A 27493-nucleotide genomic window follows, 5' to 3' on the forward strand; every position below is an offset into this window, starting at 1 on the left:
GTACCTCCCTGTGGCCTGGGGGGGGCAGGAGGGTCTCCGCCCGCTGCCCCGAGTGCCAACTCTGCACCTCCCATTGGCTGGGAACTGTGGCCAGTGGGAGCTGTGGGGGTGGTGCCTGTAGGCAGGGGCAGCGGCACGTGAAGACTCCCTCCCTGCCTAAGAGCTGCTGCCAGAGGGATGTGCCGGTCGCTTTTGGGAGCTGCCCAAGGTAAGTGCTGCCTCCCTCCCCCAACCCAGAGCCTGCACCCCAAACTCCCTCCCAGAATCTGCACCTAAACTCACTGCCCCAGCCTGGTGAAAGTGAGTGAGGGTGGAGGAGAGTGAGCGACAGAGGGATGGGGGAAATGGAGTGAGTGGGGCTGGGGCCTCAGAAAAGGGGCAGGCAGAGGCGTAGCCTTGGGGAAGGGGTGGGACAAGGGCTGAGCAGGGAGGCTTAGGGGTCCCCAAAAAATTTTAAATCAAAATGGGGGTCCTCCGGTTGCTAAAGTTTGAGAACTGCGGCTCTACAGTATTGAACTTCATTGGAATCAGAGAAGTCTAGAGACCCTAATAACCTGTTAGTACACAATGGTCACAGATTATTTTTATTTGTAATCAAGGAGCATTCAAAAGCCCCGTCAGGCCCATTGTACCAGGTGCTGTACATTGTACCAGGTGCTGTACAAACATGTGTAGACATGGTCCCTGCCCTGAACCGCCTGAAGTCCAGCAGTGAAAAATAGCTTGCTACTAGATCGGGATGAATATTGGAAAAGTTGCTTGAAATATTCAGATTGGTACATGTATGTGTCTGACTGTTTGCAACCTTTCTGTGTTCAGTTTCCAATGAGTACTCTAGCACTCAAGCTTGCAGGCAAGAATGTTCTCCAAAATCATTTACAAGTGAATACTGCAGAATATTTCTGCCAAATAAATTTCAAATGTGTAATTATGAGTAATCTCATTGGAAAACAGATTCCAGGAGTTAAACACACCTTCAGGAAACATTCCTTGTGACCCACGTATCCAGCCAAAACAGCTTGAATTTCACATAGCAAATGATCGTAATAAATTGAGTGCAAACAAGCTGCAGATCAAGAATTATTCATAGAAATTTGGTGAATGATGCTGAATAAGAAAATTGTGATCTGTCCATGGAAAATTTGTAAATAGAAAAAGGAGTAAAAATTAAGCTACTGCTTAAGAATTGTCTACCTCTGCCTGCTACCCACATTTGGAAAAGGAAGAGTAGCAGAAACAAACAGTCTACAGACCAGATTCACAGGTACACACCAGTCTTTGTGCTGGTCCAGTGATGCAAAGCAGCCATAAGCCTGTTGTAACAGGTCAGCTAAGAGCTGTATAGTGGTCAGTGGCCGATTAATGATTTTGCCACCCTCAGCCCCATATGAACTTGTTTTAGTTTTTTTTACAGATTTGTTTGAACTAAAATGAATCTAAATATTAAAATAATTGAACATTTACAAGTTATTATAAATAAAATTACAAGTACAGCGGACCCTCGCTTGAATGTGCGTCTGTATAGCATGATTTTGCTTATAGCGTGGGACTGCGCATGGACCCAAAATGCCATGTTCAAGCGAAGGTCTGGTGTATATCAAATATTTATTGGATGTAGATACAATAAAAGAAATAAAAGTGAGTAGTAAGGAGTTACATTTGTTTATGCCTACACCTTTGAGAAGCAAAAAAACTTCATTAATTCTGTATAATCCAGAGAAGTTATTAGATCCTTTTCAATTGTCAGGAGAGAAAGGGAGTTTAATTTTTCTTCACTGAGATTAGCTCGCAAGTAGTTTTTCCACCCTTTAAGGCCAAAAATGATTGTTCTGCTGAACAGTTTGTAGCGGGTGTGCAAATGAACATTTGGAAGGCAATATCAATATTTGGATATACTGAATGTTTTGATTTCAAAGAACACTCCAGTTTCTTAAAATTGACTTCTTTTCATTTTCAGGAATTTTGACACCTTCCAAATACAATCGAAAATGTAGACACTCATTCACGAATGATTCTTCTAAATCTCTTTTGTAGCATAGCTGTAATTTTTTAGCGTGAACGGTTATATCTGTTGAAGTATTGGTAATGTTAGAGAGAAGCTGAAGTCTGCCATAAATTTCTTGATATACATTACTTCTGCATTTTAATTCGGAGCATACCTTTTTTTAAACAATACTAGACCTTGTATCTCTACCACACATTTCCACTTCAGCTTTGCGTGTCTCAGATCGAAAAAGAAAGCAAACTTCACCTTGTGTCAAATTTGTAGTCTTCAATTTCAGATTGTGTTGACTCCCTTCGTACATATCAAACAAGTCCCATATAGAGTTAATGTATCCGATTAGTGAGTTGTAGAACTCTACAACTGTCTGTATATCAATATTAACATTTTGCAGTTTTTGGCTAATTATATGAAACTGATCCAAGAGTGAGCTCCAAAATACAGCCATAAAAGCTGCCTCAAGTTGATAGAGTTTTTGCTGCAGGCCTGCAGCTTCATTACGTGTAACAGGTTTCTCAGTAGCATCTTCCTTTATTGTATTTAAGGCTTTAATTACAGCATTCCAGTTTTCACTCAAATTATGACAAGCTTCCACTTGAGATGACCATCGAGTCTCAAAAAGTTTGTTCCTTTACTGCCTGGCTTCAAATTAGACAGTAGACGCAGGAAAAAATATGTTGGACAACTGCAAAAAAACGAACATGCTTCTTGACAACTTTCTGCTGCACATACTCCAACCAGATTTAAAGAATGCACAGAGCAAGGCCCATACACAGCATAAGGATTTATATTCTTTATTCTTGCTTGCAACCCGCTATATACACCAGACATGTTAGTGGCACTGTTGTATGACTGGCCACGGCAGTTTGCAATATTTAATCCATAACAATTCAAAGTTGAAAGTAAAGCATGAGCTAACTGTTCTGATGATTTGTTGCCAGTATTTGGTAAAAAAAAAAAACACAAAGAAACCTCTACTGGTATGCCATCATTGTTTACATATTTCAGTATAAAAGCCAATTGATCAACATGAGATGTCGGGAGTTGAGTCACTTAGAGAAATATTTGGCGTCTTTTACTTCTTTAATAATATTTGAGATCACATTGAAGCCATGGTAAAGAAACTTTCAAGCATAGGACTTGCATTTAGAGGTGATCCAAATTTTTCCACCTTACCTCTAAATGCAAGTCCTCTGCTTGAAAGTTTCTCTACCACTGCTACAATCCTCTTCAACACATTTCTCCAATAAATAATTTCTTCTTCCATTTGAAATTTGTATCAATTCTTCTGGATATCTCACCTCTCTTCACCATTTTCAGTACACACGTTTTATGTTCAGTCGAATTTTCATGTTCACGTAGTCGAGCTGATATGTTTTTCCAGTCATGGTATCCACTCGTCGCCAGACTAGAGATCCCTCTGAATAATCGACATGGGGCACAAAACACTGCTCCTTTGCTCTCCAAATATACAAGATATTGCCATGGCTTCACTTCACCGTTTAAAAGATGTCGTTCAAAAACATTTTTTTATTAGAACACATTTTATCAGTATATTGTCTTTTGAGTTAGTAAAATCACTATTGATATTTTGTTTAATACCATACATTGATAAATACTCAATTGTAGCATCATTCAATATCCATTGGGCCGGGTCATCACTTATGATAGATATTTCAATGTCAGATTGAATTTCTGATTGACTTGATTCTCAAATCTCTGTCGTATTGTCAAAGATATCCAGATCAACATGATTCCCAGTAGTCTCTGATATGCTAGTATTTGGAGCATTTTCTTCAATACTAACTGCAGTCGGAATTCATTAGTTTCAATATGTACTTTAATCAGATCAATATTTTCAATATCAACACCAATATTTTCACTTTTTACTTCACTACTACTTTCAACTATTTTTTCTGTCTCACTGTCAGCACTAACTGATACAACAAAGGAATCTATTTTGCGCATTTTTGCTATCATTCCATTTTCCCTTTCTTTCGGATAGCTTTTTTTTAACTGAGAACTGCTTAATTTCTTCCTTCCGGTCATATCATCAACGTTTATGATTCTCGCAATACGTTTACTAAATGGCGTCATGCTGTCATTGGTGTTTCAATAAGCGCTATGATTGGTAGAATCGCGGCGTCACTGATGCCGCAATTACAAAAATGCTGCTATTATAAATTTGCCACCCCTGCAAATTTGCCGGCCTAGGCCTTGTCAGCCTAGGCGAGAATATGCTGCTGATAACGGTGCTTTGCATCACCAGACCACTGCAAGGCAGCCACAGTGAACCAGGGAATCCTGCCCTAAGTTTTTAGATTAAGATAAACATTTTCAAATTTTTATACATGAAACCAGTCAAGCCCATTTTAAGAAATACAAACCTCTCAGAGAACCAAATTTTGATCTCACTTATGAGTAATTCCAGAGTGACTCCACTGAAGTCACGTTGCTTTTATACTGGTAAAAGCAACATCAGAGTGTGTGGTTTTCAGTGGTTTTCACCCTTAGTGGCTTTCAGTATTTGCTAACAAGAGGAGATTTGGTGCCTGTTTTTATCAGCCTGTAGCGGGGTGGTTACCTGCTCCTGCCCCGTGGGGTTCAAAAGCCAGCCCTGGGAGAGAGCCAGGGCTGAAGGCAAGAAAAGCTAGGCTGATTGGAGAAATGGCTGCAGCTGGACCATGCCCCAATCAGGCCGCAGCTGGGCCTAAAAAGGGGCTGCTAGGCTGAAGTTTAGCCAGAGTCTCGGTGTTCAGAGAGCAAAGGGCCTGGCTGCAGGGACCTGAGGGAATACCTAGATTGGAGCAGGTCTGAGGGGGAAAGGCCAGGGGAGCTCCAGCCTGGAAACTCCTGGGCTGCGAGGCCTAGATTAGGGCCTATTAGGTACTGGGGTTGCAAGGGGGCAGCCCACGGGTAGACAGAGGCAGCAGGTCCAAATCCCCTCACCTGTGAGGGGTGACTGATACACTGCAGTCTGTCCCAGGGAGCGGGGCTAAGTGATGACTGGCAGTAGCCAAGACTGAGGTGAGGTGGGGGTAGTGGGTGGGGGTTCCCTGGGGAGGGGAGACCCTCAGGGACAGTTGAGGTTTACTGCCAGGGGGCAGCACCCAAGTGGGAGGAGGCACTGGGAGGGAATGGGCCGGTGGATCATCAGATGGCACTCCAGAGGCTGGTGAGCTAATTCCCAAGGATGACCAGCAGGCAGCACCACTGGGTGAGTCCAGCTCTATTACACAACCCAAAACTTTGTTATTTTGGGCTGGATGACTGTGAGGAAAGATACAAATTCCCTCTGAGAAGTATTACATACCCCTCAGCCTGACAGGTACCTGTAAGAGGGCCAGCACCCACCTCTCATGAGCACCCCCTCTGGTTGGGTGTGTCCACAGTCTTTAAACCAGTCCAGCACTAGTATGGGGCTGTATCCCCAGGGCTTCCTCCCTGGAAACACTACTTTCCTGTGGCCCTCCACAGGCTCAGTCCATACTCAGTCCCCACAGCCAGCCAGGAGCTTCTTCATTGCTCCCCCAGTCCCTGCTAGAAAACTATCTTTGGCTCAGTCCTAGCAGCGAGCCAGGAGCCTATCGCTCCCCCAGGTCCCTGCCCTCACTTAACTGTCCATTGTGCTGTAGTTCCCTCAGCCAGGCATGCAATCATTTCTTCTCCAACTTCCAGCAGCAACTAACTTCTGCTTTGTTCTGCAGCTCCTTTTATATGGCCCTCTTAGGCCCTGATTGGCTGCTTCCCCTGCAGCCACTCCAGCCTCCTCTGGTTGGAGGACCTCTCCACTGCTCCCTTCCTGGAATGGGTGTGGCAGAACCCTAAGGCCTCCAGCAGGGGGACTTTGGGCCTAGTCCACCACAGCTGCCAACTTTCAGGTGGTAAATAAGCACCCAGACTTTCACAATAAGCCAAAAATAAAGCTAATCCCATAGGCCAAAACAAGCCAATCTCTAAGAACCCCAACACTCTATGTAACTAGATCCCCCCCAATGTGCAGTCTGAGACTGTGGTAGGCCCACTGTGCACCCCTGACTCTCTCCCACCCTTGCCCCTGCTTGCCGGGAGCCAATCAAAAAAAAAAAAAGAAGCAACAAGTTAGAAGACAAACAAGCTAGAAGACAAAAACTAGCCAACACACAACTCACACGCCAATTAAGCCAAAAACAAGCCCAATTTCTGTGTTTTTTTTCATGGGTTTGGCATATCTGTAGTCCACCCCATCACAGTACCCCAGTCTTCAATTCGAATCTTGGTGAGGGACCTTTCTTAAAATCATTTTTTGTTATAAAACACCTCAGTAATGCATCGCAAATCCTTGGCTTTGAAAGAAGGGGATCTGTAAAATGAAGGTGGACTGTATCACGGTTGACTATAAAACTGTAATGTAAAATTACAACAAGCACGAGTACAAATGAAGCATCTTGCTTCAACACACTATGGACAGTTTTATTTTCACTTGCACCTTTATGAAATGGCTGCCTATACAGCCACATACATTTTCTCCAGTAAGCAGACAGATCAGAAAAGGAATCTCCTTGGTTTCTCTGTTGTCCCTGGAACTGCCAAAGAGTTAACAGATGACCTAAAAAGATTTTTCAAATGGGATTTTAACCTTTTTTGTTTCTTCTAACAGATTCACGAGCTCAATCCCACTTCCATTGAAGTCAATGACAAAACTGCTGTTGATTTCAACGGAGGAAAGGATTGGATCCCTTATTTGCCATTTTGGCACTTTTCAGAATCCTGTATTTTTTTATTAAAAACAAATCAATCCCTATCTGCATTTAATCAAACAACTAGCATGAAAATGAACTCAATGAATAAAAATGTCAGGAGTGGGAAATGATAGGGTTCTCTCTTAGCCAAGATGTCTGTCTAAAATTAGCTTGCCTTTCTGGATTTATTGCTGTTATTAAGTGAATGTCCTTCTGACAATAAAGCAGTGCTTCTTGGATTTAGGCAGTGTTGTGAAGAATATGATAAAGTGCTCTGTGATGTATGACTTTGATTGACTCGAGGGACCTTACTGTTTCGATGCTGTGGTCTGTTCTTTGTTCACTAGACGAAGACTTTGTGTTCATTTAATATGCAGTTCAGGACCAAAACTTGGAGAAGGATGTGTGTAAAGATATAGAGTACCTTGTTTCTGCCATGCTAACATGATGAATTACAGTGTATTACGAAAGTGTTGACACATGTGGGAATAGGCTCTTGACATGCTTGCCAGTAATTAAGGCACATTGTATGTAAAGTCACTAAAAAAAAGTTGGAGGGTTGTTTTTTTGTTATAGGATAGTTTGCCAAGTAGTGTTATTCATAATCTTGATGGAAAATACTTGTATCTTCAAAATCTTCGTGGTTCACACAGGCAACAGGGAGAGAGATTCATTAGTATGAAAACTTTAAACGTTTCCTGTGGCCACATAGGTAATGGTTTCCTGCTGGAGAGGAAATACTGTATTGAGTCCAAAACTTAACTGATAAATCACCTGAACACAACCACTATGATCACAAAGCCTGATGAACTGTTACTTAAATGTAAGGGAATCTGCATTAACTTCTGACTGCCCTAAGAGTACACCTGAGATTTGTTTTCCACCTGTGCCACCCTAAGTCCTCACTACCATCACCACTGGAAAGAAAAGCCATGTATATAAGTTCCCTATGCCAAGAGTCTCGAGTCCACCACACACAGCAAATGCTCCAAGGCCTGGCTTCTTTGCCTGGAACACTGAGATCTAGAAACTTGCTGCCAAAGAGCTGTGGTTCCCAGTCCTGATCACAGCTGGGAGAACCTGGAATCAACTGCATTTACATTGTGTAGCCCAGACTTCAGATGTGCACCACCCTTAATGTTAGTCCAGGCAGGTTGCCTTTGCTTCCAAGCAATCTTCACAGTACTGTACACCCAGCATCATGCAGATTTCAGAAACCAGCTAGAGTCAGGTAGGAGCAACACAGCACATATTTTGGTTACCTTCCCAGATGTCCATAAAGAGTTTGTGATCTTGTTGCAATTCAGAAGGGGTATTTCTTCTGTGTTCTTGCTTTATGAATTTTCATATCCTCTTCTTTTATGAGATCCTTTTAAAAGCAAACAAAAAATTTAACAGATCATAAGACATCTGAACCAGTTCCACACCAACCAAAGTTCTAGATGTGATCATTTTCTGGACAGTTTTTATGTAGCGGCATATTTCCAGGCTTAGTGCTGGTGATTACTGTTTCAATATGTGAACTGTTTCAATCGGAACTAGATAGCCATTATCCAAATGGCAAATAGAGGATTTAGTATTTGTCTCGAATTTACAATGCACCATAGATTCATAGCCACTAGCAATGGAAAATAGCTCATAGGTCACCAACTTATTGAGGTATGTTGTATGAATCCATGAGTGTCCCTCAACATAAAAGGACCAAATGGGATTGTGCACGGTATAAATGGCTTAATATAGTTCACCATGTTGATCAAGTCATATGGCATATCAATTAAAAAAGCACTATGGAAAAGAGGTAATAAAGTACGGTGTGTTGTCTTGCATCACAGAAGGCTATGAGTCTATACTAACTGTACAGGATTGCCAAGGAGATGTGATGTTCCATGACTGGAAATAACCCCCTCATTTTAATTGGGTATCCACCATCCATTTGCACAATGACTCCCTTGTTCATAAGCAACACAACATAAGCAACAAACCACCCACAATGTTAATAATCTGCAAAGTATTTGTGAGTAGTTTAGTAGCTTCTACTTCTTCCTTTCTTGAGGTGTATGTAGGTACTTCTGTACTAGAACCATTTCCAAAGGAATAACCTAACACACTGTGCTTTGGACAGGAATACTGCTGCCTATTGAAATAGTTTAAACATTTTGTTCGATGCAGTGTACTGTTTACAAGCCACAATTCATGTAAATTGTTCCTTGGGCCAGCATAGCCTATATTCAACACAGAATACACCATCCAAACACAAATTCTACTCATGTTTCTACTATAAACAACTGGCCTTGCAATTAGGTCCAATTACTTTTCACTTCCAAGAATTTAATTATCTGTGTTGTAATACATTCAGTACATTTGAGTATTTTTTTTCTAGTTGAGGATGTACAGTACTTCACACTTTCGGCTCCTGAGACTAAGTGAATGCCTTCCAGGCTTGTTAAAAGATCTAGGTGTCAGAGTGGACCGCTCAATGAAAATGTCTGCTCTAGCTGCAAAGGTGGGCAAACAAGTAAATTAGATGCTAAACTGCTTTAAGAAGAGAATGAAGAATAATATGGAAAATATTATTTTGTGGCTGTGTGAACTGACGGTATATTCGGTGATGCTGTTTGGTTGAAACATGACCATTTATATAATTAATATTGCCACTGTTAAACAGTTACAACAAATCTTGTACAAAATATATCATGTAAACTGTCAATGGAAAAGTTATGATTTGCAGAGTAGGATTATTCTGTTTATATGCATGTATCATTTTTTATATCTGAAGTTATAAAGTTATGAATATTAGCTATATAGATCTATATTTCAAATATGTTTGTTCCTGGGATAACACCCACAAGGTAATTTACATCCAGTCTGGCCAGCACATTGTGAATGAATTATTAAAGTTGATGGCCCATTAAAGAACACTTAGAACACCATAGGAGAAGCTTGTCCCCACCTGGTGAGCCTTCCTATGGACACTTTAGCCAGAATATGGGTAGTAGCTGCTACTATGAGTCATCAAAGCATGCAAGGGCATGTGACTAGCTCACGTGACCCTGGGCTCCATCTTGTGCCTGTAATTTCCCACAAACTAAGACTGAGAGCAGTCCCTCCACATGGGAGAAGGTACAAAGGACTTTGGAAGCATCTCCATTTTGCCTCTTTCCCGCTCTGATCTCTGGACTATGGACTTACACTAAAAGGAGCATTCTCATCAATGGGCTGAGGACCTTCCACTCTTTTGGAAGTTACCAGAGACGTTACAAGCCAGCAGTCTGTAACATGACTGCTACAAACCTGATCCAAGAACTCTGCAATGATTATATATATATGACTTCCTGAACCATAACTGAACTTTAACTCTCTCCTCTTTCTTTTCTCTTATAAATAAACCTTTAGATATTAGATACTAAAGGACTGGCAACAGCATGATTACTGGGTAAGATCTGAGTTATATATTGACCTGGCTATGTGGCTTGGGATTAGAAGGACCCTTTGTTTGATTAAATTGGTTTTAAATAACCACTCATCATAAAATCTAGTGTCTGGGTGGTGAAATGAGTGCTTCAATGCCTAAGCAGACTACATTTTTTACTTCTTGTTAACCCATGTGGTGAGACAGAAGTTTACTTTTGTCACTGGCTTGGTATATCTGATGGTAGAATAACCAGTAGTCTGGGATGTGTCTGCCCTATTTCTCAGCATTTCATCCTGAATTTGGCATCCTCAGCTCTGACCCACGGAGGCACGGTAACACATCCTCATCTTGAATTCTATTCCTTTTGGACACTTCATATTTAACAATGCATAGGAGACATTAAAAAATTCCAGAAGGATGCAAAGAAAATGATTAGAGGAATGGTTAGGGTGAAAAGAAATTTTTATGTGAGGTATAATTAAAAGGAAAATAGTCAAGGCTCAATTATTTTGCAAAGGAACAAAGAGGAGATAAGCTAGAGGTATATAAAATAGATGGTATGTAGAATGCCAATTGGATGCTCCTAGTCACACTTTCCTAGAATATATACACAGGTAGGCAGTCAAATAAAATTAAAAAGCAACATACTTAAAGGGGTAAAAAGAAATGTTTGTATGGAATGCAGAATTGACCTTTGGAACTCAAAGTCATTGTTATTTGCTTAAGGCAACTACCTTAATAGTAGAGCAGGTTGAATATTTTTTCAAAGGAAAAACTTTTCTGTCAAAAAATGAGGTTTCATTTTTCACTGAAAAAATTCAGTGTCATCAAAATGTTTCAGTTTTTAATGATATTTTGAATGAAATTTTTTCAAACACTGTTAAAATTTTCAAAATTTTTCATTTGACCGGGTGGGGGGAAAAATCCCATTCCCTCCCATTTTTGTTCTCCTCTCTCCCATCTTCCCTCAGGAAAAATAGTTTGTTTTTTAAAGGAAGAAAAAAGCCAGACCTTTCTAATGCTTTTTTCATTTAATTTCTTTTAAAAACCTTAGAATTTTTTTGTCCCTTGAAAAAACTGTTTATTTTTTAAAAATTCTTCATGGGGATTTTTTTTATCAGCTCTGCTTAATAAGTTTCTAAATTGGATTAGACATTCATATGAATAATAAGAACAACTACAATTACACTAGTTGAAATAAAAAATATGAAGGCTAAAAACCCACATGAATCAGGTTACAAGCCAACCATTATCTGCCTGGGTTGGAAAGAAACTTAGATGATGGGCAGTTTGTTCAATAATTGCCCACTGTTGGGTTTTTTGTGCATACCTCTGAAACAGGGCTGTTGCATTACCAGACACTAGGATGCTGGTATAAATGAACTATTGGTCTGATCCACTATAATAATTCCTATATTCCTGTTAGATGCTTAAGAAGTTGTGAGCTTGATCTTGTAACCCTTACTCCTGTGAGTAATCACCATTCAAACAAGTAGTCTGATTGCATCAGCTCCTGAAACCCTCACTCTGTTTGTATTCAGTCAAAACTCATGCTGAAGTTAGAGGGAGTTTTGTCTGAGTAAAATCTAAGCAAGGACTTCAGGATTTGGCCCATTGACTTCAATGGGTCTACTTACATGAGTAGGGGCTTGTCTACACAACAAGCTACTGTGTGGCAAGCCAGGGTGTGAAGCTATAGCGCACCACCTTGTCCTGCAGTAAAGTTCCCCATGGCTATTGCTACAGCGAGCTGCACTCTGAAATTTTTCCTGCGCTGTAGCGAGGTGCACCTGGGCAGTTACTACATGGCAATGTGGTGCGCCGTAGATTAACACCTTGGTTTTCTGTTCAGTAACTTGCTTGATAGACAAGTCCTGAGGGTTGCATTATAGTAGCCAAAAATTCCAACTGCACTTACATTAACTAGCCTAAAATGTCAAGGGGTATCAATTCTCCTCCATGAATCTGTGACTACTTCAGTGTAGAAGCTATAATACTGCACAATTATATGCATTACAAGGGTTTAAAGCCTGGCACTGGCTGTGCTATTGTTGGAGACAGAATAACGGTCTAGATGGGCCATTTGTGTATTCCAACTTGTAGGGTAAGCAAGATTTTAAAATATGGGGCTTCTCCTGTGAAAAATGGGACAATGTAAGAATCCCCACAGACTCACAGACAGTCACCTTATGCAACAGCTAGTCCCATAGGATGAACTTCACCCCCAAATAGATGGACAGTACAAGGCCAGGACAAAGCCCACACCCAATTTGGTTTTCACTGAAATCTTCAAAATGGTGTTGAAATAAGACTGAAATGGTACATAAGTCTTGAGCTTGTCATCTACGTTGGATGAGTGTCACTCATACTTTATAACCAGCATCTAGAATACAACTTTCAACCTTCTGTTCCAATTACACAGAATGCAGGCTCAAAATGAGCAAACTATTCCCAGAAAATAACATATAAGACGAATGTTGCCCCCTTTTTCTGCTCACATTTTATCTACACAAAAATTTGTCTGACGTATTCAACACACCCTTCATATGAATATATTTCAGCCTATGGGTTTTTCACATACTTGTGCTTTCATTGTATCTTTGCTCAGGGCACCAGAACGGTGGTGGGGAGAAGGCAGGGGGCCATGCCCCCCCCCACTTTTAAAAGTGGGAGGGCTATGCCTTCCTTCTTTTTACCAGCCGTAAGAGCGAGCGATGGTGGGAGGGGGCAGAGAGGGGTGAGTGGGGCGTGGGGTCTTGGGGTTAAGAGACGGCGTGGGGGCTCGGGGAGAAGGGGTGGGGCAGGAGTTTGGGGAGAAGGGGAGGGGCTTCAGGGAAGAGGTGTGGCGTGGGGAGGTGGGTCACAGTTTGGGTGCCTGTCCCCCCCACACACACTTTTAGGGCGTGTTCGCTGCTCCTGTCTATGATTCATCACTATTCATTGTTTTGTTGCATGTGATTGGACACCTGTGTCACAGCGTATTCTACTTCCCAATTCAATGTCCAAAACTTGTATAAACAGGAGGAGGAGAATCAAATAAACCTCTAGATGGCTGCATGAATGTTCTGGCATGAACCTTCATGCTAGCACATCACAAGACTGGCTTTCTGTCAATGATCGTACAAGCAGAATCACTGAATGGTATGTTCATGGAGAACAAAACAGAAAGAGTTGTTAATGTCATTCAAGTAAATTCTGAAACATTACGTTGTTAAATTAATATTTTACTCTTCTCAAACCATGATCCCCTAAGCTCCTGAAACATTCCCTCAGCACATACAAGAACACAAGAGATTTACTTGTAGCTATGAAGTTATCATGTCTACTTCGTATCTACTGTGAATACATTCTTAGAGTATTCATCCAGCTCTACTAAGGAACATTCTTTCAGTGTTGGCAGGTGCTATCCTCAGCTTCCAGTAATTTCAGTAGAGTTGTATTTAGCACCTCATGGGAGGATCAGGCCCTCAGTTTTGCGTGAATGAGAATTGAATAAAAACAGAGTCAGAATTTCCGTATTTGTACCACTGTAACAGGGCTCTAACTTGGTAAGCCAAAGATGCCCTTGGCTCACTTAGAGCAGGGACAGAACCCTTAAAACTCCTAACCCATTCTCGGTACATCAGTGATCCCTTCACATCCACTTCCTCAAAAAAGGCCAGTTAACTGAATTATCTCATAGTTTTTTGACTACTTCTATTCTGTCCCATTGATCCCCTTCATTACAAACCAGCTTTTAAAATGCATTTACAATCCCTGACATGATAAATGTATCTCTTCTTATCAGCGACCAGACTCTTGCTTACATATGTTGTATTTAGAGTTCTAACAGATGAGATCTTCTAACACTTATCTACCATGTGGAACTTATCATACATACTCCCCTACTGCTGAGTGAGACTGGAAGAATGCAGAAACTGCAGAATCACATTGTTTGCAGGAATGTGTAGCATCATGGCGGTTGTTAATTTGGTAATCTTCAATAACGATGTCCAGATCCAGCTTGTTTGTTGTAGTAGAGAAGGGAAACCTCAGCCTCATATCATCTTAACTTTAATAATTAATATAGACCTTATTCATAAAGCTGAAAATAGTCAACAACCCTTTTAAAGTAACCCTTTAGTGGGAAAATCAGCTATTTTATGAGTTGAGATTTAGGAGAACTGTGTCAAGGGTTCCTTGAAAAGGGAGGCTGTTAAAGTAGATGTGCTATAGACAGAATCTTTAACATTCACTGCAGTAGAAGTGGTTTGTAGCAGAGGGTGTTCTGCTTTGCCATAGAGACAGAGCTCTTATTATACTCCCAAACCCAACTATCTCTACACTGAGATTTTGAATACTCTTTCTATCTTGGTATTCTTCCACCTATTCAAGTAAAGCATGCTGCCTTTTGAACATTTAAGCTTTAGAAAAAAATAACTTGATCAGTGTCAAGAACAAGAAGATTTTCTAATTAAATCAAGGTTGCATCCAAAGTATCCAAGCACCTAACATATATTCCCTGCTTATAACACTGAGGTTATAAATAAGATAAAATATTATAGGATTGATTCAGATCTTGCTAACAGCCAATTTTACTCTGGTGTAATTCCACTGACTTCAATTTAATTACTCCTGGTTTACATTAGTGTAAGTGAGACCATAATCAGGATAAATAGGGATGGTAAAATATTCAATGATACAAACAAAGAAGAACTTTCCTGCTCTTTATTTGGAAAGAAGCTGGGTGACATATTCACAACTTACAGAGATAATGAAATACTTTCTATTCCAAAAATAACTAGAGAGGATTTTAAACAGCAACTGCTAAAGTTAAACATTTTAAAATCTGTAACCATGTTGAAGTTAAAGCATTTGACTTTACACTGCACAAAATTCTGATTACAAATGCAGTGTAGCATGTATTGAATACTAACTGGTAAGGTTCCAAAAGTAATTGTGAATGATGAATCACCACCCTGTGGGGGCATTTTCAGTGGGGTCTCCATAAGGATTTGTCTTGACCAAAGTCTATTCCATATTTTTATCAATGATCTGACAGAAAAATGTAAAATCATTGCTAGTAAAGTTTGCAGATGACACAAAAATGATGGAGTGGTACATAATGAGAAAGACACGTCAGTTCTACAGAGCAATCTGGGCTCACTTGAACAGTATGCATTTTTACATAGCTAAATGTAAGGTCATGCATCTAGGAACCAAGAATGTAGCTCACATTTATAGGATGGGGGACTGTATTTTGGAAAGCAGTGACTCAGAAAAGGATTTAGGCATCATCTATGATAACCAGCTAAACTGAATATGAGCTCCCAGCATGACATGGTAGCTGAGAGAGCAAATGCAACCCTTGGATTTATAAGCAGGGGACTATCAAGTAGAAGTAAGGAGGTGTGGTTACCACAAAATATGGCATTATTAAGACCATTAGTGAAATAGTGTCCAGTTCTGGTATCCACATTTAAACAGGATGTTGACGAAAGGGTTCAGAAAATTGCTACAAGAAACATCCTAGGTCAGGAAAACCTGCCTTATAGTGAAGGCTAAAAAGCTCAATCTGTTTAGTTTATCCAAGAAAAGGTGAAGTGTAATGGCTTGGAGTGGTTCCTCCGTCTGCCTCAGAGGGAGGACGCTGTGCCTTGCTACACCACCTAATGGCTGAGAGCTGATCACCCGGGGATTAGCACCAGTAACAGTCTGTAGCCAGCCCTCTGGCGGGGGCAGGCAACAACACAGTCAGGCTCAGACCTCTGGGTGGGACCAAACAATATCAAGCAGAGCAAAACCAGTCTGTGGCCCAGCTTCCTGGCTAGGGCAGACAGCAAACAAATGCAGGTCATGCAGGCTAAGGTGTGTAGGCTGCCACCCCAGGAGTGGGATTGGCAGCAGGGAGTAGGGAGACCCAGGCCCACCCTACTCCACCAGGTCCCAGCCCAGGGCCCTAACAGTGGCTTCAGCAAACACAACTGAACTAATGTCTGGTTTCCCTGGGCAACTTCCTATCCCTACCTGTTTGTAAGGCTTCGTCGCTCACAGGCCCCTCAGGGTACTCGGCAGCTGATCGTTCCAGCACCTACTCGAGGTATTCGCCTGGCAGCAGCTCCTCCAAATACACCTCCAAAGGCAGGGGTTGATACAGCTCAGTCCTTGGCTCAGGAGCCAGCAGCAAGGCAACAGCATCCTATTACTTCCCGGGCTCTTCCTCAACTCAGCTGGGAACCCACCTCTTATACCTCCTGCTCTGTCCCTCCAAAGCGGGGTGGGCACAAGGGGTGGGCCCGGCCTGGCTCCACCCACCACAGGGCGGGGAGTGATTCCTCCCCTGTCTGCATCAGAGGGAGGCCACTCCATCTTGCTACATGAAGGTACTTGTTCATGAGCTTCTGAGGAATAGTCTGTCAGAATGACTGAAGAAAAATGCAGTTTCTGCAAAATTGAAATCATAGCAGGATTTTGCCAGAAATGTTAATTTTTTTCTTCATGAAAATCTAAAAGAAATATTTTAAGTTGCTTTGGAATATTTCATTTTGTTGAACTGACCCAAAAAAAACCCCTGGTTTGAATCGGTTCAACAAAATATTTGTCAGTGACCAGGGTGTGAGTGGTCATGTCTAGTGGTTGGAGCAGGAGCCAGGCCTTGTGGTCAGTGCAGGCATCCGTAGCCAGGAATTGGAGCCCAAGGTCAAAACCAGAGTCAGAGGCAAGAGTCAGGAGCCAGGTCAGAACCGAGTTACCTGGAGTGAAGCAAGGTAGTGGCAGGGCTCTGTTCAAGGCAGGTGCAGAGCTGGAACAAGGCAGGAGCAGGGCTGGGAACAAGCAGGCATAGGAATGACCACAGCCATGGATGAATGCTTTGAGCAACCACTGCACTGCTTTTGCTGCCAGGATTAAGAGCTGGTCTACTGACTCTTCCAACGAATCAGTCAGTATAGCCAGTCAGGTAGCCTACTAATGGTCCGCTACACTTGATATGTTGCCCGAGGATGGGTCTGCTGAAGGCCCTGATTCCTGACAACATTAAACCGCATTACTGGAGAGGTCTTCTAGTCCAGTCCCTGGTACTCATGGCAGGACTAACTATTATCTAAACCAGTGCTACTCAAAGTGGTGGTCCGCGGACCGGTACCGGTCCACGAGCCATCGGCTGCTGATCTGCAAGCACATTGGAAAAAAAAATTGCCGGTCCCCCACATCAGCTCGCTTGAGAAGCACTGCTCTAAACCATTCCTGACAGGTGTTTGTCTAACCTGCTCTTAAAAATCTCCCATGATGGAGATTCCACAACTTCCCTAGACAATTTATTCCAGTGTTTAACCACCCTGACAGCTAGGAAGTTTTTCCTGATGTCGAACCTAAACCACCCTTGCTGCAGTTTAAGCCCATCGCTTCTTGTCCTATCCTCAGAGGTTAAGAAGAACAATTTTTCTCCCTCCTCCTTGTAATAATCTTTCATGTACTTGAAAACTCTTAGCACGTCCCCCCTCAGTCTTCTCTTCTCCAGACTAAACAAACCCAGTTTTTTCAATCTTCTCTCATAGGTCATGTTTTCTAGACCTTTAATCATTTTTGTTCCTCTGCTCTGGACTTTCTCCAATTTGTCCACATCTTTCCTGAAATATGACACCCAGGACTGGACACAATACTCCAGTTGAGGCCTTATCAGCGCGCAGTAGAGCAGAAGAATCACTTCTCGTGTCTTGCTTACAACACTCCTGCTAATACATCTTAGAATTATGTTTGCTTTTTTTGCAACATTGTTACACTTTTGACTCACATTTAGCTTGTGATCCACTATGACGCCCAGATCCCTTTCTGCAGTACTCCTTCCTAGGCAGTCATTTCCCAATTTGCATGTGTGTAACTGATTGTTCCTTCCTAAGTGGAAGGAACTTTGCATTTATCCTTATTGAATTTCATCCTATTTACTTCAGACCATTTCTCCAGTTTGTCCAGATCATTTTGAATTTTAATCCTATCCTCCAAAGCACTTGCAACCCCTTGCTTGGGATTCTCAACAAACTTTATAAGTGTTCTCTCTATGGCATTATCTAAATCATTAATGAAGATATAGTCATATAGATATGAAGATGTAGTCAGGCCAGGGAGCTTGGCACATAGGGGTGAATGGAGGCACCAGGCTCCTGAATTACAGCTCCCATGAGGCAATGTGTCACTATGGGAAAATGCAGTTTAATATTCAACTGACTTGTAAGAAAACATTTTGGGTCAGTTCAAGAAATCAAAACAAAACACTTCTATTTCTGGAATGTCAAAATGTCTTGTTTCAATAGAAAATGTCAAATATTTTATTTCGACATTCCTGAATTGAAATGTTGATGAGTTTCTGTTCTGTGCAAATTTTTGAAATTTCAACTTTTCATCATGATTGGGGACAAAAACAAATGCTGAAGTGTCTGAACCTCCTGCGGGGCAAGAAATTCTGAATTTTGCTCAGATCTAATTGATAAGTACCTAGAGGAGTAGAAAATTTCTGAAAATAAAGGGCTCTTTGATTTAGCAGACATAACATACAATTGCTGAAAGCTGAAACTAGACAAATTCAGACTTGTGAGAGTAATTAATCATGCAACAAATTAGGGACATGGTGGATATTCCTTCATTTGAAGCCTTTAAATCAAAACTGGATGTCTTCCTAAAAGATATGTTCTACTCAATCAGAAATTGTGGACCTGATGCAGGAATCACTTGGTAAAATTCTATGCCCTGTGTTATGGAAGAGGTCAGTGTAGATCAGTGGTGGGCAACCTGCGGCCCACGGGCCACACGCGGCCCATCAGGGTAATCTACTGGCGGACCACGAGACAGTTTGTTTACATTGACCATCCGCAGGCACAGCTGCCTGCAGCTCCCAGTGGCCGCAGTTCACCGTTCCCGGCCAATGGCAGCTGCGGGAAGCGGCGGCCAGCACGTCCCTGTGACCCACGCCGCTTCCCACAGCTCCCATTGGCCAGGAACGGCAAACCACAGCCAATGTAAACAAACTGTCCTGTGGCTCACCAGCGGATTACCCTGACGGGCCGCAGGTTGCCCACCACTGGTCTTAATAAAGCTAATGGTCCCTTCAGATCGTTAAATCTATAAATCCACGACTAAGTGTAGCAGGGATAGAAACTATGAAGTTCAACTATCTTTATGGTGAGGGGGAGGGAGCTTTATCTTCCATCATTAATATATTGCATTGTCCAGTGCTAGACACCTAGAATGCAGCTTCACGGTAATAAAAAGCTTCATGGATGCAGCCTATAATTGCTCTGTGGTTTGAGGCCAGAATTATTGGACACAGTCCCATTGAAAGTAGTCATCTTAACCATTGCTTGCTTTTCATTCCAGTGATATGACCAAGCACACTCCATTACACTATTATTTTTCCTTTTATTTCTCCACTACTTGACTCTGGAATAAATCAAAGAAAAATACATCACCCATTCTCGTTTCTGGTTCCACGACATAATAGTAAGGTGAAGTATTCTACACAACTGCTTGGTAAAGTTAAAATAAAATTGTTGCTGGCACAATAATTCTCCTCGAACAATATCATTGTAACCATAGCACTTGCATAGCTGTGACTCTTTTTCTTAATGATGGCAGAAAAGAGTACCCTGACACAACATGCTGAGTCAAGAGCATCTAATACAACAAGCTGGATATGACAGCTGCACATTAGTCTGTCCATGGAACAGGAAAACTTGGACCTTCTTGAGGTCAACGATACTGGACTTTATGGACAAAAAGAAGTGGTTGTCTGCCAAGTTGAAGAATTCACCCTCTGAACAAAAAGGAAATGAATAACTGTACATTTTCACTGCACAAGTTGTGATTTTCCTTTTATTCTGCTAAACTTAAATACTTCTCTCTTTTTTTGGTACCAAGAGCACATATGCTTCATACTACATGCTTGGGCATATCCCATTATGCTAACTGAAATGACTCCACATTCAGAGAGCTACTCTATAACATTTCACATGACAAAGTATTCAAGATGAGAAATATACTTTCAGCAGTACAGTAGGGGCTAATTAAGGTTTCACAATATATATAATTCCAGCAGTGGCCAAACTCACTATAGGTTTTTCCTTGCTTCTTGCCAGCCAACAAAACATTAAAAGAACAGCAGCATGCTGCCCCATTAAACTGAATGATGGCAAAGAGATGTCAGAAAACACTGTTCTGTAAATCTTTCTTTCCACATATATATGCACACAGAACAGGACTCAAATGTCTCTCCCTCTCTCTCACACACATAAGACATTTGAAGTGTATTATTTCCTGGATTTTGGAGAGCTGCTGAAAAAGTCAGCACCACAATTGCCTTTCTCTGAATGTGAAAGCACAGCTAAGAAACTAGAGGAAAGGTAAAAGTCTGAGCACACAAACAAGAGAAATACAAAATGTCTGGGTTTAACTAAAAAAAAAATCATAAAACTAAACTATTTTTTCCAGAAAATGCAATTTTTTACTATTCAAAGCAATTCAGTAATATTGAATAATGAATTCTCACAACTAATTAATCTCTCCTTGTGAACTATGCTAGGTACATAGCACTGTCCCCATTTTAAAGAGGAGGAAACTGAGGCAGAGAGGTTGATGCATCCAGGGTTTCACAGAAAGACAAAAAGTATTTTTACACTGCAGTGCAAACCGAGATTTAGTGGGACTCGAGTCCATGGACACTGAGTTTGCAAGCCCAGGGTTTGAGTGTCCCCACTTCATATTGACCCTAGATTAACCATTTTTGAGGCCAGGCCCATACCAGGGCTCCAGCATCCACACTGCAGTACACAGACCCGAATCCAACCAACCATATCCCAGACTTCCTAGAGGCCTCCTAAAGCATGGCCACTCTAGCCCATAGTTCATGGTGAAGTGTGGGAAAACTTGCCTGTCCCCCCTGCATGTTACAGGAAGATGTCACAGCCTACCAAGTTCCCTACAGATCCTACTGAGCTGTCTTTTGGACCTGCATGCTCCCATGGAGAAGTCACCATTTTAAAGAGCTTCTCTTGCTTGCACTTTCACTCCTGTTTCAGGAAACGGGCAGAGCTCCCATGAGACACTGCTGGATATTCCCGTGGCATTTTCTGACCCACTGAAGGCAGCTGACGGAGCTAATGATGGAGCAGGAGGAAGAGAAGGAGGAGAACACCAACATGGAGGACTCGAACTGGCTGATGTTGCTCATGACTGTGTGTAGCCACTAATGTCCCCTACATTGTCCAGCACTTCTGGAGCAGACTGGTGGGACCACATCCTTATGTAGACCTGGGATGACCAGCAGCAGGTCCAGTACCCTTGCATGAAGAAAGCTACATTTCTGGCGCTTTGTGAGCAGCTTGCCCCAACCCTCCAACATCAGGACACGCACATGAGGGCGGCCATACTGGTCCAGAAGCAGGTTGCTAAAACCATCTGGAAGCTGGCTATCCCAGACTGCTACAGGTCCATTGCTAACTAGTTTGGTATTGGGAAGTCAACTGTGGGTAAAGTAGTGGCAGAGTTTCTGAGGCAATCAAGTGTGTGATTTATTCCCAGGTGGTGGGCATAACAAATATTCCTGAAGTGATTTTTGGCTTTGACAGAATGGGGTTTCCAATGTGCGCTGGTTCCACAAGTGGGACTCATGCCCATAGTTTGCCCTCCTCATTGGACACACGAGTCCATAAACCACAAATCATACTCCATTGCTATGCAACCCCTTGTGGACCACAGAACTGATTTATGGGTGCCAGTGTGGGCTGCACTGGAAAAGTTCATGATGCCAGGGTTTTCTGCTTATGTTCATTGACAAGCTGAGACACTACTTCCACCAAATGACATTGTCATAAATGGAATTACTGTCCTCACTGTTATTCTGGAGGACCCCATGTGCCCCTTTTGGCCTTGGCTTATGAAACTGTATCCTGATCTCAGAGGGCTTGGCAAAAGCAGGTTTATTACACAATCAGTAGGTGTAAACAGCTGGTTGAATGGGTGTTTGGCAGATTGAAATCCCACTGGCCCTGTCTACAGACTGATGGATTCCAGTGTCATCAGTGCTGTCCACATTCTTGCAGCTTGCTGTGTTCACAGTCTTTGTGAAGACAAAGGTGAGCCATTCGCCCCTGAATGGACATATAACAGCAATGGATTCTGAACCTGTATACTCATCCAGAAAGTGTATCTGTCGCAGCTGGAGCAGGATGTACCTGGGCAAGTGAAATCAGGCATACTCTGTGCTCCCTCATTATGGAATTGTATGGGCCAACGGCAGAGGAAGAACAGTATGATTTTGTAAAGCAATGTTTACTGTAAATGAGGTACTGTCATATCACACAATGCAATGTGGAGAATGACTGTCGTGAATTTTTATGACTGTTTATGAAATGGAGGGGGGGAGAGAATATGCATTTACAGTAGAACCTCAGAATTATGAACACCAGAGTTACGAACTGACTAGTCAACCACCTCATTTTGAACTGAAGTACGCAATCAGGTAGAAGCAGAGACACACGAAAAAAGGAAATACAGTACTGTGTTAAACAAACTACTAAAAACATAAAGGGAAAGTTTTAAAAACAAATTTGACGAGGTAAGGGAACTGTTTATGTCCTTGTTTCATTTAAATTAAGATGGTTAAAAGCAGCATTTTTCTTCTGCATAGTAAATTTTCAAAGATGTATTAAGTCAATGTTCAGGTGTAAACTTTTGAAAGAACAACCATAGCGTTTTGTTTAGAGTTATGAACATTTCAGAGTTATGAACAACCTCCATTCCCTAGGTGTTCGTAACTCTGAGGTTCTACTGTACATTATGGATTGATGTATGCAGAAATTGTGTTTCAGAGCATCTTCCCACTTGAGCCTTAGCATTTGTTTACTTTTATTATTCAGTATTCACAAAATAAGATGTGATGGCTGTGACCCAGTGTGTCTCTGGCAGCCCGCACTGAAAATGCCAAGGTCAGGGCAGATACTCCCAAGGCTGGTGGGTAACACTGAAGTTAAACTCCCCAACCAGTCACATACTGTGCTTCTGATCCTCCACATTAGTTATCAAGAAGCTGAAAAAGAAATCACACAGCTCCCTTTATTGCATTCCAATTCTCTGGCTCCCAATCAGCACCTAGGTGCAGTAAGGTGAGGAGTTATTTAAAAACTCTTATCACTATACAAAATGTTCTGCTGAACCCCAAAGTACCAGCCACATTGCCAGGTCAATATTAGGTTGGATCTTACCCAAAATACCACACTGCCAGCCAATCCTTTAGTGTCTAAAACTAAAGGTTTATTATAAAGAAATAAGAAAGAACAAGAAGAGAGTCGTTAAATGGTAAAGCAGTCACATACAAAGACTTCAGAGTCCATATATCAGGTTCTTAGTAGTATTGGCAAGTTTGCTGGCTTGAAAGTCCCTCTGGAACACATCCAAAGCTTAGATGGGTCAATCAGCCCTTTGTTCAGAGCTTCAGTTTGTAGAAAAGTTGCTTCTGAGGCAAGAAACAGGAATGAAGACAAAATAGAGATGATGCATCTGCCCTGTATACTCCTTTTGCCATGTATCTGGTACTTCCTTTGTTCCAAACACAAATTCATAGCACATGGCATGGAAAAACCTTGTAGTCCCTTGCCCATAGGCATGCCCCTACAAGTCTTGCTGACTCATAAGGTCTATCCTTAGCTTTTCAAAGGGTTCATTGTACAGCTGATGACCCTTGATGGCCCATCGAACAGGCTAGGCACTGCTGATGCCAATCTGACTGGGGGTGTCACCCAGAAATACAGCACAAGTTTGGAAATACAGATATACCATACAATACAAAGGTGATACAAACATATAAACAAGATTATCATACTTGGCAAATCATAACATTTTTGCAGATACCTCACACAGCATATCTGATCAGATTCCTTGCAATTTTACATTGGTATCAATAATATCATAAAATGCCTCACAATTCCATACAGCATCACAATGGCAATAAATTTTCTTACTAAAATAAAAGCCTTTATCTGAATTTTAAAATAACCATAAGAGCACTGTCATGCAGATCAGCTACCATTTGAACACTGAAAGAACAATCATAAATCAACATCACAATCAGTAATAAAACAAAGCACAGAAACCAAATGTTGAACAGTGCAAACAAGAGCCTTAATTTTGCGTGTCCCGTGGCATGCTCTCTTTTCCCTTTCTTGTATGTTTAGCATGCACTGGATCATCCTTGTCCACATGCTTGTTGGCACCCTCAAAAAATTCTAATATATTGGTTAGGCATGATTTTCCTTTACAAAAACCATGTTGACTCTTTCCCAACATATCATGTTCATCTATGTGTCTGATAATTCTGTTCTTTACTACAGTTTCAACCAGTTTTCCCAGTACTGAAGTTAGGCTTACCAGCCTGTAATTGCCCCGGTCGCCTCTGGAGCCTTTTTTTAAAAAATGGCATGACATTAGCTATCCTCCAGTCATCTGGTACAGAAGCTGATTTAAATGGTAAGTTACATACCACAGTTAGTAGTTTTGCAAGTTCACATTTGAGTTCCTTCAGAACTGAACACCATCTGGTCCTGGTGACTTATTACTGTTTAATGTATCAATTTCTTCCAAAACCTCCTCTAATGACACCTCAATCTGGGGCAGTTCCTTAGATTTGTCAACTAAAAAGAATGGTTCAGATCTGGGAATCTCACTCCCATCGTCAGCCACAAAGACTAATTAAAAGAATTCATTTAGTTTCTCCGCAATGGCTTTAGCGTCCTTTGTGTGCTCCTTTAGCATCTCGATCGTCCAGTGGCCCAACTGGTTGTTTATCAGATTTCCTGCTTCTGATGTACTTAAAAAGAATGTCGCTGTTATTTTTTGAGTCTTTGGGTGGCTGTTCTTCTAATTCTTTTTTGGCCTTCCTTGCTATATTTTTACACGTCACTTGCCAGAGTTTATGCTCCTTTCTATTTTCCTCAATAGGATTTCACTTCCACTTTTTAAAGTCCCAGCAGGATGTGGGCGCAAACCCACCAGTCCTGCAGGGCCTCAGGGCCTGAATCAGACAGCATTGTGGGTAGACAAAAAGGGGGGTTGGGCTCAAGCCTGAATCTGAACCCCTGCTTACATTGCAGTGTAGACATACCCAGAATCTAAAATGGGATCAGAACTCAGGCAGATATGTATGTGCAAATCTCCCATTGAAGTCAATGGGAGCCACATGCACATACTCAGGGGATGACAGTCCCAGGTGTACCTGGTTCTGTTTTCAGACTGCATAGCTCTCCAATATTAGAACTATTGTATAAAAACGTCAGCTGTGTCAGAAAGACACCATAGGTACAATTATGGCAACATTATTATTATTGATATGTATGATAATAGAAGCGCCAACCAAGACCAGTGTCCTGTTGTAGTACGCTCTGCAGAAAAACACTTTGGCAGACAGTCTCTGCACTGAACTGAAGAGTTTACCATCTAAAAAACAAGACAGGCAAAGGGTCAGATAAAGGAAGTGTTATCATCTCCATTTTACAGATGGGAAACAGGCACAGAAAGATTAAGCGCTCAAGTGTCCAAGCACACACAGGGAGCCTGAGGTAGAGCTGGTACAGTAGAACCTCAGAGTTACAAACCCCTTGGGAATAGAGGTTGTTCGTAACTCTGAAATGTTCATAACTCTGAACAAAATGTTTTGGTTGCTCTTTCAAGAGTTTATGTTGACTTTAAACAGCTTTGAAACTTTCCTATGCAAAAGAAAAATGCTGCTTTTAACCATCTTAATTTAAACGAAACAAGCACAGAAACAGTTTCCCTACTGGTCAAATCTTTTTTTCAAACTTTCCCTTTATTACACAGTACTGTACAGTATTTACTTTTCTTTTCTTTTTGTCTTTGCTGCCTGATTGTGTACTTCCGGTTCCAATGGGGTGTGCGGTTGGCCAGTCAGTTTGTAACTCTAGTATTCGTAACTCTGAGGTTCTACTGTAATTGAAGCCAGAGCTCCTGAGATCCAATCCCGAGGCTTCACCACATAGCCACCTTTCCTCTAAAAAGCCATACTCCTCTGTATTTCACAATTTGTACTGCATTCCACACATCATATTACAAGAAATCAGTACAGAGATGTTGACAAATTCTTATCAACAGGTATAGTTAATTATTTTCTTTACCACATTAAAGCTAGCCAGCCTGTATTGATCTCTTGGGAGACCTGATTTCAGAAGTGTACTTCAGCTACTAGAATCAGAGCTAGGTGCAGCTGGAATATTTAGGGTCCATCAGACATCTATGAAAAGTAGAGGGCAGCTTTTTTGAGATCATCATACTAAGCCTAATAGCTAGAGCTGCTCAGAAAAAAAAAAATCCTCTCACAGAAAATTTCAACTTTTTGGAAAAAAAAATGAAACATAAAATTTTCATCTGAAAACTGAAAAAGAGTTCTTTAGGAACGCTGCCATGCTGTCTCATGAGAGTGTGTTTTACTTTGGGTACCTCCTGCCCATTCGCCTTCTGGGCTGCACTCCCTTCCTGGACTACATCTCCTAGGGTGCGCCACAGGTTTCCCCCTCTTGCTGAGCCACACAGAGCATCATTGGCTGTGAAGTATCATGGGAAATGTAGTCTGTCTGCTGAACCTGACCCATAGAGGAGAATAGGGACATGCGGCACCACAGTGGCGGATACTTTTCATGAATTTTGTTTAGTCAAAACCCCAATTTTCATTTTAAAAACAGCTCTGATGGAAAATTTTGACCAGACCTACTAATAACATTTATCCATCGTCTTTTTGACTATGCACTGCTATGGTGTCTTTCACCCAAGCATTTCAGAGCACTTTAAAAATATTAAGAGCCTGAGTTAGACTGTGACTGGCTCACATGCAGGCGTGAAAGGAGACGTTCAGCCTTTGCATCCCTCATGCAGCAGCCATGTCTGCTCCTAAGCACAGGGCGTGTTCCATGTTGGTGACCCTGGGGTGCAAGGCACACTGAATGGGAAAGGCACTGGTGGGAAGGAGGTAGGGCGATGACCCCACATCCCTGCCTCAGCACTGATTAGAAGAGCATTGACTCAGCATTAGCTTGCCGCATGCTCCATCGTACATGGGAGCTCCAGGAAGCACAATACCTCCTGGTGCTGTCTCCCTTGGGCAGTGCACCTCCACGTTGCCCCCAGCGCAGGGCTGTGTTAAAAAAACAGAAACAAATACACTATGCAGCCCTGATGACATAAGCCTCAGCATATCTTTTCCAGAACTGTGATGTACAGTATTGATTACCCTTATTAACTGAGGCATGGTAAAGTTAAGTGTTATGTCCACGGTCATATAGTTAGTCTGTGGCAGATCCAGGAATAGAATCCAAATCACCTGATTCC

The sequence above is a fragment of the Caretta caretta genome, chromosome 1 (assembly GCF_965140235.1).
Source record: "Caretta caretta isolate rCarCar2 chromosome 1, rCarCar1.hap1, whole genome shotgun sequence".
Taxonomy (NCBI): domain Eukaryota; kingdom Metazoa; phylum Chordata; order Testudines; family Cheloniidae; genus Caretta; species Caretta caretta.